This window comes from Nannobrachium achirus, assembly GCF_963921795.1.
Source record: "Nannobrachium achirus genome assembly, chromosome: 24".
Taxonomy (NCBI): Eukaryota; Metazoa; Chordata; class Actinopteri; order Myctophiformes; family Myctophidae; genus Nannobrachium; species Nannobrachium achirus.
In genome coordinates this window covers 46,799,324-46,811,651 of record NC_137831.1, presented here as the reverse complement: position 1 = coordinate 46,811,651, position 12,328 = coordinate 46,799,324, and the positions used below count along the sequence as shown (strand labels likewise).

At 44.1% G+C, this 12,328-nt stretch overlaps 1 protein-coding gene across 1 annotated transcript in view; it reads left to right on the top strand.

Moving 5' to 3' along the window:
• LOC308280335 (NACHT, LRR and PYD domains-containing protein 3-like) overlaps positions 1-12,328 on the top strand; it is a gene marked incomplete at both ends in the record, with an annotated part of 149,630 nt that overhangs the window by 88,488 nt on the left and 48,814 nt on the right. The gene's annotated exons all lie outside the window — the stretch shown is intronic.

Here is a 12,328-nt window from a genome sequence, read left to right as displayed (position 1 = left end):
AGGTTAAAAAGCCCGCCCAGCCTAGGACACTGAGTGAACAGGTGGGTCAGAGTTTCACTCTGCATACAAAAAAGACATCCCTCCCCAACACTAGGATCCAGGTGTGCTCTGTGTCTGTTCGTAGCTATAGCACCATGTACAATCCTCCATTGGAGGTCGCCAGCCCTTTTTTCAATGGGCGGCTTGTACAGGGACCGCCAGCAGCCCTTCGGGTTATGGCCTTGGCCAAACAACTCAATCCACCTCGATGTTCCCATTGCTGCCAATGAACGTAGGTGCGATACCTTGACACAGGTGTAGTATGCCGCCTTCTTCCCCAAGTCTCTGACTTCTCCCAGTTGCGGTGTTGTACAGGAGAGGAAGTCATCCACCCCTTCCTGCCACTCCCCCACAGCAGCAGCAGCAACCAGGGATGGGAAACGGTACTCAGTTCCTTCAACCCACTGATCAGAGTTTGCACGGTCCTGCACAAACCTCCTCAGCGGTGCTGGTATGGAGGCACAAACCTCCTCCACCACTCTGGACAGTAGTCTGGATGATCGAATGTTCGCCATCTGCCCCAGTGTCTCAACTGACATTGCAGTCATTTTAATCAGATGTCCGACCTTCACACAGCCAGCCTCTCTCAGAGCAGACCGCAGGCTAGCTGAGGACAGAGTTTGTGTCTCTACAAACGTGTTGTAGAACAAGGGTTCTTCGAAGAGCCACATCCCTGCTGGCTCCCCGACATCCCTGGAGACAGAAAGCACCTGCCATGCCTGCAGGACTGTGCTGTAGAACGGTGTTACTCCAGTCAGGTCCACCTGCTCCGTCTTACACAGGAACAGCTGCTTGCTGTAGCCAAGGCGACCAGCTCTCCTCAGAATCAGTTCAGCTGTATCGAGCCATTTGTGCCCGCAGTCATACAGTAGTCTCTGAGCTGTTTTAAGTCTATAGGCCATTATTCTGGAAGGAATGTCAATGAGGCCTTGTCCTCCTTCATGTACTGGTAGGTATAGAGCGGCTGCCCTTATCCAGTGTTGGCCGGTCCAGAAGAAATCCACCAGTATCTTCTGTATCTCCTGCACCATACGCACAGGTGGAGGCAGGACACTGAACGTGTGCCACAACATCGAGGCGATCAAGTTGTTTACAACCAAGGCCCTTCCCCCTATATGACAGCTGGGGTAGCAACCATCTCCATCTAGACAACCTGGCACACACCTTCTCCACTAAGCCCTCCCCAATTCTTGTTTTTAACATCATCTGTACCCAGAAAAACTCCCAAGAACTTCATTCCCCTCCTCCCCCATTGAAGTCCCCCCGGCAACCTAGGAGCCCCCCCCTGTCCATCGCCCCACTAACAGGGCTTCACTTTTCCCCCAGTTTACCTTGGCTGAGGAAGCCTTCTCGTACAGTTCCAAGCTAGACACTATGCACTGAATGTCGTTCTGATCTTTTATAAAAAGTGTTACATCATCAGCATATGCAGACACAGTTACTGTAGGGCTGTTTTGTAAACCTGGTAAGCTAAGCCCAGTCAGTTTACTCCGCAGCCTACACAAGAGAGGTTCAATAGCAAGACTGTATAGCATCCCAGAGAGAGAGAGAGAGAGAGAGAGAGAGAGAGAGATGAGAGAGAGAGAGAGAGGGGGGGGGGGGGGGGGGTGTTAGGTGCTGCAGTGCTGATAGAAGTACTCATATAGTTTGGACTTGAGTAAAAGTAGAAATACCACAATGTAGAAATAACTGTTACCAGCGTTCTGAATTCTACTTAGCAAAAAGTAAAAGTACTCGTTATGCAGAATGTATTTCAGAGTCATATTTAATCATGTTATTAATTAAAACTACTTTTGTTGATCATTAACCAGTTATTACCGATGTTATGGTTTGGCCATTCGAAAATAGCAGATCTACGAGCTCACAACGCGCTGTGAGCTTGTAGATCTGCTATTTCTTTTGAATTCTTTTGAATTTGTTTTTTGATTTATTATTCAGACTCACTCCAAACATGTTCATGTTAAGGACCCCCAGATTAAAGTCAAGGACCCCCCATATTGATGTCAAGGACACCCAGATTAATGTCAAAGGACCCCCATATTAATGTCAAGGACCCCCATATTAATGTCAAGGACCCCCAGATTAATATATGCAGGTCCACAGACCCTGATCTGAAAAGACCTTGTGCCAGGGACCCCCAAGAGAGAAGATTGTTTTTCAACATTTTAAAAATAAATCCAAGGTATAAAACAGCCATGGTTAAAGTGGTTAAGCTGGTTGTGCTACTATATTAACACATTTAGCTGGGGACCCCCTGGAACCTCCTTCAAGGACCCCTGGATGATGGATCACTTTGAGAGAGAACCACTGCTCTAAGTCTAAGCTATGATGTCCTGTGATGCAGACTGTAGTTAACGTTTTCATCCAGAAGGTGGCAGCAAAACCATGCAATTCAATTTACCATCAGTCATAAGCCTGTGTTCTGCTGTTCTGCTTCCTACTCTACACTTTTAAAATGTCATTGTGTGAATAACGGTGTAATTATAAAAGCACTGACAACAGAAGTGTGATTCAACATATCATAATGTGTAGATAATGATACATTGTTGATACATAAATAACATGTAATAATACAATAATAACTAGAAGTACTGTTCCTACGAAACAGTGGGGGCTCGCTCGTAAATACATAATAAAAAAAAACTAAAATAAAAACTTGTTGTTTTTCCTTCATTTCTTATGTTTGCCAACGTGACTATATTCTGCAGCGTGCTAACTGTCATGTGAAGCTCAACCAATACTCCAGCTAACACCACTCCCACATGTTTTTTCCGCCAGTTGCACCTCATTGGCTAAGGGCCCTGCCTTTGTACTGTCTGTGACGGAACTTGGTAAATAAATAATGAAGATAACATAGTGTTCTGTTATGGTGTCAGGGGTCTTCAAGGACCCTTAGTTGGTAAATAAATAATGAAGATAACATGGTGTTCTGTTATGGTGTCAGGGGTCTTCAAGGACCCTTAGTTGGTAAATAAATAATGAAGATAACATAGTGTTCTGTTATGGTGTCAGGGGTCTTCAAGGACCCTTAGTTGGTAAATAAATAATGAAGATAACATGGTGTTCTGTTATGGTGTCAGGGGTCTTCAAGGACCCTTAGTTGGTAAATAAATAATGAAGATAACATGGTGTTCTGTTATGGTGTCAGGGGTCTTCAAGGACCCTTAGTTGGTAAATAAATAATGAAGATAACATAGTGTTCTGTTATGGTGTCAGGGGTCTTCAAGGACCCTTAGCCAGTGTTGTACCCGAACGCGTTCAAAGAACGATCGTTCATGAACACGTTCATATTTTGGGCGAATGTGAACTGAACGTTCTTGTTTTCTTACTCGAACGCGTTCAAAGAACGATCGTTCATGAACACGTTCATATTTTGGGCGAATGTGAACTGAACGTTCTTGTTTTAGCTTGATGAACGATATTGTCGAACGCGGTCATTCTGACGCCCGTGAACGGCGTTCGTCGGCGTTCGTCGGCCGTTCATTCGGCGGTCCGCGCCTCCGCGGTCGTCTGTCCTCTCGTTTCTCTTTTCATTCACATGCTCCAATAGCACGCACTGCACGCAGCTCCTCGTGAACGTTGATATGCGGTGCTGTCTGCACTCTGCAGCTGCACTGTGAATCTCCTCGTCCTCCTCGTTACGTCTAGCAAGCCTGACTATACTTTGTCGTATGTGTGTTGCACGGCTTAAATAGCTGATCTGCAAGCTCACAACGCGTCGCAATCCACGAGACAACGTGAGCTTGTAGATCAGCTATTTTAACCAACGCGGACACATCTGTGCGCGAGGTTTAGAAACTTCTGCCTTCAGCCCTTCACAATAAGGGTGCAGGAAGACTGGGCACTGGGCACATAAATATTGTGGGCACCTCAATGTTAAGTTGGAAAATAAATTATTGCTGTGTGTGGTTCTATATGGGCTGTGTCAATAATTTTGACAAATAATAGCATGCAGCAACGTCTAAACATATATATATATATATATATTAGGGCTGGGATGCGATTAAAACTTTTAATCTAATTAATTACAGGCTCTGTGATTAATTAATCGCAATTCATTGCATTTTAATCGCACACAGATATTTGACCTGAGAAGCATTTTTTTTTTTCAAGTAAAACACATTTTGTTGTACGAGTGAATCAATGAGTGAGTTTTTTAAATCAAGATTTCGCATCCACTGGGCCAAGCAAAGCGCTCTGATCGGCTACTTCTCCCTTTGCGTTTGTTGTCTCTTCTTGGTTGGTGCATCGCAATGATCGTTATGCCCGAAACTGAAGGTTCTGTGGTGCAAAAACTAAGTGCGATTAAAATGCGTAAATGTTTTTATATTTTTTTTAATAGCCAAAAGTATAAAAAAATTATGGTTAAAAAAGAACGAAAAATAACTAAGTTAGTTCATTTTGGGGAACCATGAACTTTAGTTCAAAATATAGAATTATGAACTATGAAATGAACTAGTTCGTTTTTAAAGTGAACTTTCCCAACACTGCCCTTAGCTCAATGGTTCTCAACCTGTGGGTCAGTGACTGCATGGTCCCCAGATGACTTTGAAGGGACAGATGTCAAAATATACTCAAGTAGCAAAAGTTAGAGTACTCGTTATGCAGAATGTATTTCAGAATCATATATAATCATGTTATTGCGACCGTAGGTCGCAGTTACTTTTACACTCTTATACTATCCAAACCTCCACCAGCTGTCAGTCCTTCCTTCCTTCCTTCCGTCACGTCACTCGTCACACGTCACACGTCACACTTTCCCCCTACTCATATCTCCGCCACCAAAAATGACCACCCCAACGGGGCTGCTCACGGGGAATTCCCGGGGACCACCGACTCCTGGTGCTCCAGAATGGATGCAAAAGTGGTGGCGCCCCCAGTGGAGGACCCCCTCCACTGCAGCTCACATAAAATGCCTTAACTCGGGCTAGGAGCGACCGGGAGAGCCGGGGCCGGTACCTATTCGTCCGCCTCGGCGGCGCGGAGACCCCACCCCTCATTTCTCACATGGCCCTCTTCTAGCGCCACCATGAGGCCGATTCTTGCAAAACACATTTTTGGACACTGCTCCTAAAATCTTTGCCCTAAAATCACGCAAATCGGTACACAGTATGTCTACACTCATGTCATCAACATGGACCTGTCCCATATAGCGCCACCATCAGCCCAATTTTTTCCAACACATTTTTGGACACTGCTCCTACAGATTTTGCCCTAAAATCACACAAACCGGTACACAGTATGTCTACACTCATCTCATCAACATGGATCTGTCCCATTTAGCGCCACCTTCAGGCCGATTTTTTAAACACATTTTTGGACACTGCTCCTACAGATTTTGCCCTAAAATCACACAAATCGCACAGTATCTCTACAGTCATGTAATCAAAACGCATCTGTCCCATCTAGCGCCACCATCAGGACGATTTTGGTAAAACAAACTTTTGGCCTATTTGTGGAGATAAGCGACCAACGGTTGCTTATCTCCCGATTAGGGAGTCTTACTGGTTAATTAAAACTACCGGTACTAATGTTGAGCATGAACCAGTTATGAACGATTTTATGGTTTGGTGTGGTTATAGTCTCGCGTAGCCAGACAACTATTCCACAATCTCTGAAGGCTATATAGAGTCTGGAACGGCAGCTCCCGAACGGCGAGTATCGGAAGTAGCCACTGCTGCACTGAACTGTAGTCCCATTGGAAACGTAACAGAAACACAATAGCTCAGACAGTCATTCGAGCTGCCTATTATTGTTATGAGTGTATAGTTTAAGAAAACGTTTTAAAACATCATGGAGGTAACACCAATAACACCAGAGAAAGACGAAATAAAGCCCCCAGAAATGTTGAAAGGAGACATAACGCTTCCAGTAGGACATGTTATTGTTACTGCACCAAGGGAGCGGTTGCGTCATATCCGCTTTATCTCGCACTCATCGTTTCTTCCCCGGTTTGCCAGACTGTATGCCGGGAGCATTTGACAAAATCGCGGAGGCAACAGTCTGGCCACGCGAGACTAGTGTGGTTATATATGTTGTGTATGTGTCTATGGAGTTAACATTACTCTAATAGACCCCCAGGTGTGGTTATAATATGTTGTGTATGTGTCTATGGAGTTAACATTACTCTAATAGACCCCCAGGTGTTGTTATAATGTGTTGTGTATGTGTCTATGGAGTTAACATTACTCTAATAGACCCCCAGGTGTGGTTATAATATGTTGTGTATGTGTCTATGGAGTTAACATTACTCTAATAGACCCCCAGGTGTGGTTATAATATGTTGTGTATTTGTCTATGGAGTTAATGTTACTCTAATAGACCCCCAGGTGTGGTTATAATATGTTGTGTATGTGTCTATGGAGTTAACATTACTCTAATTAGTCCCCCCAGGAATCCGCGATCACGGAAATTTTCGCAGAAATCGAAGCCCTCCGCGGAGATCAGAGCCTCCCGCGGATATCATAGCAGTCCGCAGAATAGGACAAGACGAGGTGCAGAATATTACATTTTACATGTAGTTTTCTAGCCCGGCCGCTAGATGTCGCGGTGATATAGACGGACAAGACTCACAGCCTAGCCGGTCCTCATGCCGGATACGGAACGGAAATGGCTTTGTTTGCCGTGGCATGTATTCATGTGCTGTGTCTCGTGTGTGGTGACGATACCAGAGCGGATGGTGCTGATTTTTAATGGACTAGGAACTAGGCACATCATCTGACTGTTTATATTGGCTCACAAGCCTCACATGGTGAGAAAGACGCACTCACGCACATGGAGTAATGGAGCGATTTTTCCGACCTCCGGCTACGAGGCCGGGTCCAAGCCCTCAGAGTGAGCAGGGATATATTATGCTGAAAGAGCTAAATCATACACAGAATTACAGGAGGAGAATAAAGTTCTTGATTACCGCCGCAACTCAACGATCAAAGACCACTTGGCTGCTTTCATCAGAAGAAAAAACAAGCAACGCCCGCAGACACCGTCTTAAAAAGACAAAAAGCCATCACAACCACAATCGCCAGCAAAACCGTGGCTGCAGAGGAACGAGAGAAGGTATGCTATCGTTTTAGTAATGTATTCTTGACTTGTGCTCCAGTGGTTTTCAACCGGTGGTCCTTGAGAGTTGGTAACCAAATGAACGCTATATTTAACTCTGAGAGGGTAAAATGAAACCCATAAGCGTCCATTTGGTTTAATTACGGGTCCATTTGTTTTCATTTTACGCTCTTGAGTTAAATTGTTGTTAAACATCTGCATTCATTAATTTACAATAGCCTAAGTCTACACAATTAGAGAATGTATAAGAGTTGTTTTATCAACGTGTTGCCTGTTTATCTCTTCTATCTATGGCACCAACATCAAATCAATACAGCATAGAATTGTGAACAAAATGTTATCCAAACAATAACAAAATATTCTATGTTTTGGGTCTGAGTGAGAGTCTAAATGTCATTAAATAATGAATAAATATTGGACCTTGATATGAAAAAAAGTATGAATTAGTCAAGGTAGATAAATAAAATCATTTTAGTTTAGCTCCTCCATTGTATAATCATTTAATTGTACTATTTGAAAAAAGTATCTATCAAAATGTGTACAATCAATGTATTGTGTTTTGTATTCTGTTTTGGTAGGCTTGTACATCAACAAACACAACACTGTCCAGGTCTGACAGTCCCTCGATGAGAAGTTTCTGGCAAAACAGAGCAGTGAATGGGGGAGGGCGCCATCCCTGGCCATACACAACTGCAAGAGAGGTAAGAGAGGTTCCCTTTCTTGATGTACAGTACCTTGCTCTTTACTGTACTCTGTTCTTGTTTTTATTTATTTTTTCTCTGTAACTTTGTAAATAACCTTACACTGCTGCAACTGAATTTCCCCCTTGGGATAATAAAGGTATCTCTCTCTCTCTCTCTCTCTCTCTCTCTCTCTCTCTCTCTCTCTGATTCAGAAGGATGCTGCATGCTCAACATAATGGTGTCTCCGCTCATCAAGGATGAATCTGGTGAAATCTGCAGCTACCTGGTTGACACTGTTTTCTTAGACAAATGCAATCATTCAACAGTGGCAAATGCGGCAGTCAATGCTGTAAATGACTTTGGAGTGAAACAAGAGGATGTGATTTCTGTCTGCCCTCAAATTCCTGTTTCCCAATTCCATCCATGTGACATGCCTGGCACATATAAATAAATCTTCCCAAGAGGGACAAAGAGAATATTGATGTTGATTATTTGATAACCACAATGTTTCACAGTGTTTTGGTATTGCAATTCATTTCATAAGTTCATTTCTACTTCATTATTACATAAAAAATTAAGTTTGCTTCATAACTGGTAATTTTACGTAGATTTTTAATGCCCGCGGAATATTAACTTTCAAGCCGCGGAATCAAGAATTGCTCTCCGCAGAATCAGGATTGTTCACCGCGGAATCAGAACTTTTTCTCCGCGGATTCCTGGGGGGACTATCTAATAGACCCCCAGGTGTGGTTATAATATGTTGTGTATGTGTCTATGGAGTTAACATTACTCTAATAGACCCCCAGGTGTGGTTATAATATGTTGTGTATGTGTCTATGGAGTTAACATTACTCTAATAGACCCCCAGGTGTGGTTATAATATATGCAATATGTGTCTTCCCTGTGTATTTTTGGTTTCTTCCTGAAAGCTGAAAGCCTTTGAGTCAAAAGGCCCAAACCAAATACAACGCTTTTAGTGACACACTAAAATAAATCACAGCACACTGTCTTGAAATGTTTAACCCTGATATCCTAGAGAATGTAGAAGTTTTACTTTATTTTGAACGTTTGCCTGTTATCTCTTCTATGGCACCCTCATCAAATGGTGTTTTATGAGATACATCAAGTGGTTTCTGTGTAAATGCAACAGCTGACCTTCTACCAGTGATTTGTGCTGGCATGAAACTGTACTTTTTACTATGCAACCTTCTAATAAATTCTTCAATCAATCAATCAATGTTCAGTGGCTCAAATGCTGAATAAATAATGGACTTGGGAATGAAAACTATATACTTGAGTATAAACGTACACACACACACACACACACACACACACACACACACACACACACACACACACACACACACACACACACACACACATACACAGAGCTTAAATCAGGCCTAAAAAAGTGAGCCCGGCCCAACCCAGCCCGACAGAATTTCAGCCCGGACCGAGCCCAAGCCCGATACATAATTGACAATTGGAGACCGGCCCAGCCCGAAGACCGCCATTTTTCTAAACAATTAGAAAATTAAATTTTAAATTAATTGCTGAGTGCATGCAGTGGCAGCCTTTTTTTTGCATTACATTTTAAATATTGGTGAAGACAGAACGCTTTTCAACTGTCTTTATTAAACAAGCAGCTTGGAGAAAATGGGCATATAAGTGTAGCCTATAACTGTCCCAAATCACAAAAACATTCGAGTGGAGCCTCCCTCCGCTCCGGCCAGGCAGGCATATTATAGCAGTGAACTGTACAATCATGAAACTGTACCTTTTCTCATGCAAACTTCTAATAAACTCTTCAGTACAGTAAACAAACAAATAAAATCGCGATTCAATTGTGAAACAGAGGCCCCGACTCCCGAGGACAATTTAACAAGCAACAATCCTTTGAGTTTACGTTGTGCGACATTAATGTGTGCTACTAAAATAAACAATCTCAAGTAAACTATGACATGTGGCTGTGCACAAGAAATTTGCCTATAGGAAAAAATAAATAAAAGCCAAGATTAACGATTAAACATTACAGGAAACAATAACCAAAATATTTAGAATGAATAGCCTTAATCAGTCACAAAACGAAACATTCCCTGGTTAAATTAAAATATATAAATAGGCTAAACAAATAAAATAACCAGCATTTGTTATTTTAGTCCGTAACACAACACTTTCCTTTGTATAACACTTATTCGTTGAGTTTAATAGTCCCAAAAGTCCAGCGCACGGCGCAAGGAGGCCGCGGCCGCAGGTCGCTCGTTCCAACGGTGAATAATTCAATCAAACAGCAAGCAGCTGAAATTAAATAAAAGAAAAGTATAAATAAATTATAAGATCACAAGAGACCAAGAAGACTACATTCTACATTGGCCATTTATTACCAACAGTTAAAGGCTAGGCTACTACTCACCGATTTTATTTCTTCAAATTGTGATGAAGAAAAAGGATGGAATCCACCGTCTCCGTGTGTTCAACGACGTCCTTCGCTCGGAGATGGTTCTCCCTGCGGCGCTGAAAACCCGTTCACTGGAACTGCTGCTGGCCGGGATGCAAAGCACAGATCTTGCCAATTGTGCAAGCTTTGGGTACACCTTCTTGTTGGCGCGCCACCAGGCAAGGACATCTTTGTCATTCTTCATGACAGGCGTCTGGGCGACATACAGAGACACCTCGTCAACCTCCGCTCCTTCTCCCTCGTAAGCTCTGTGCTCATTTTCCCATTCTGCAAACTCGTTGTCTTCATTTTGGGCAGGAGCAGCGGTGGCGGCATCCTCATCCTCTCCATCTGGTCTTGCTGCAGGCATGTCGCGGAGAAGAGCGCGGATGTGCGCATACACATTGTCCCTCTCTGCAAGTGACAGCATTCTCAACTGGTTAAATTTAGGCCAGAGGAATGTGGCGACTTTGTGGCGGTCGTCTATTTTAACTTTTCGAGCGAGCCACTCTTGGTGCCTTTTACGCACGGCGGCCTGCTGTGCCGAGTCAAGTGCATGGGGTTGAACATGGCGAGTGAGTGACTGATTCTTAAGGAGCACAAGATTGAGTGTAGGATACTTGTCTCCTTCGAGTTCTTTCTGTGCGTCGTAGAAAGGCTTCAAGAAGTCAACTAAAAAGCTCAGTGTGTCCGGCGCTATTCTTTCGACCCGTCCACTCTCTCCTCGCGCATCCAGTTTCTCATGCAGCTCATGGTAAATTGCCTGAACAGAGTCCAGACTGAGATAAACGGTACTGAAGCGGGTGTCCACCATTTGCAGCAGTGTTTTGGACAGTTGCGCTGCCAGCCCTGTCATACTTCACCAACTCTTTGGCAGCAGTAATTGTATCTGCTATGTCGGGAGCAACATCCTTCAGCTGTGCTACGTCAAGTCCATGGCGCAGCACTGTGTTGAGTACGTGATCAATGCAATTCAGTCGGCGGTATGGACGCAGAGCCAGTACAATGTTAGCTCCCTGGTCGGTAACCCACACAATTCTGGTCAGAGAAGCAGCATCGAGGCCAATCTCCCGTCGTTATGTTCTCTCCAGTCTTACTTACTTACTTAGGCCCTTCGCTCCCAGTGGATCATAGGCCATCTACGACTCTTCTCCATCCAACAGGGCTTTGGGCTGTCCTTTCTGCCTCTGCCCAGCTGGTTCCCAGTCTCTTCAGCTCCGCCTCAGTGTCCCGCCTCCAGGTGTTCTTAAGCCGCCCTCTCTTCCTCTTCCCCTGGGGGTTCCAAGTCAGGGCCTGGCGTGTAATGCTGGTTGCCGGTTTCCTCAAAGTGTGGCCTATCCATCCCCACTTGCGCCTCAGGATTTGTTTTTCTACTGGTTCCTGTCTTCCTCTCAGCCATAGTTCCTCGCTCCTGATTTTGGTCGGCCATCTTATCCTAAAGATACGTTCTCTCCAGTCTTGGCCTCATCTAAAGGGAACGCCGCAGTTGAAAGTGTTTTTGACACAAGCTCCATCTCCTCTGTTATGTAATGGCATGTGATCGTCAGGTAACTTATATTGCGGTAATCGTCCGTCCACATATCTGTTGTCATGGCGATGGTTCCATCTTTCAACAAACTTTGCAGCAGCAGTGCCAAATCTCCCTTCTTCTCGTCTGCCATTTTACCACACCAATTTGCGATTGTAACGTTGCATGGCAGAACTGAGCTAACTGCAACTTTTCCATGTGCAGCCCCCACGTTAATGAGCTCTTGTGCGAGCTCTCCAAAGCCCTCTCCATTGACGATATTAAATGGCCTAATATCTTTACAGCACATGAGGACACATTTCTCTGTCACACCTTGTTTCACCTTTGCAGGCAATGACACGACTTTAGGGACAGTTGTGAAAAACGATGCCACACTTGGTTGATTTGCCTCGGGAGGCGGCAGTCCCGTGCCTTCACACCGATCTGTGTGCCTTCCTAGCATGGAAGTCCCCGTCTTTTTGCTGCTGTGAACCAACACAGTTTTGCAGCTTTTGCATTGCACAAAATCCACCGGGTCACCGTTCTCGTCGTGCACTTTGTCAAAGTGATTCCACACCTCGGACTTTAGTCTTTTGCTTTCTT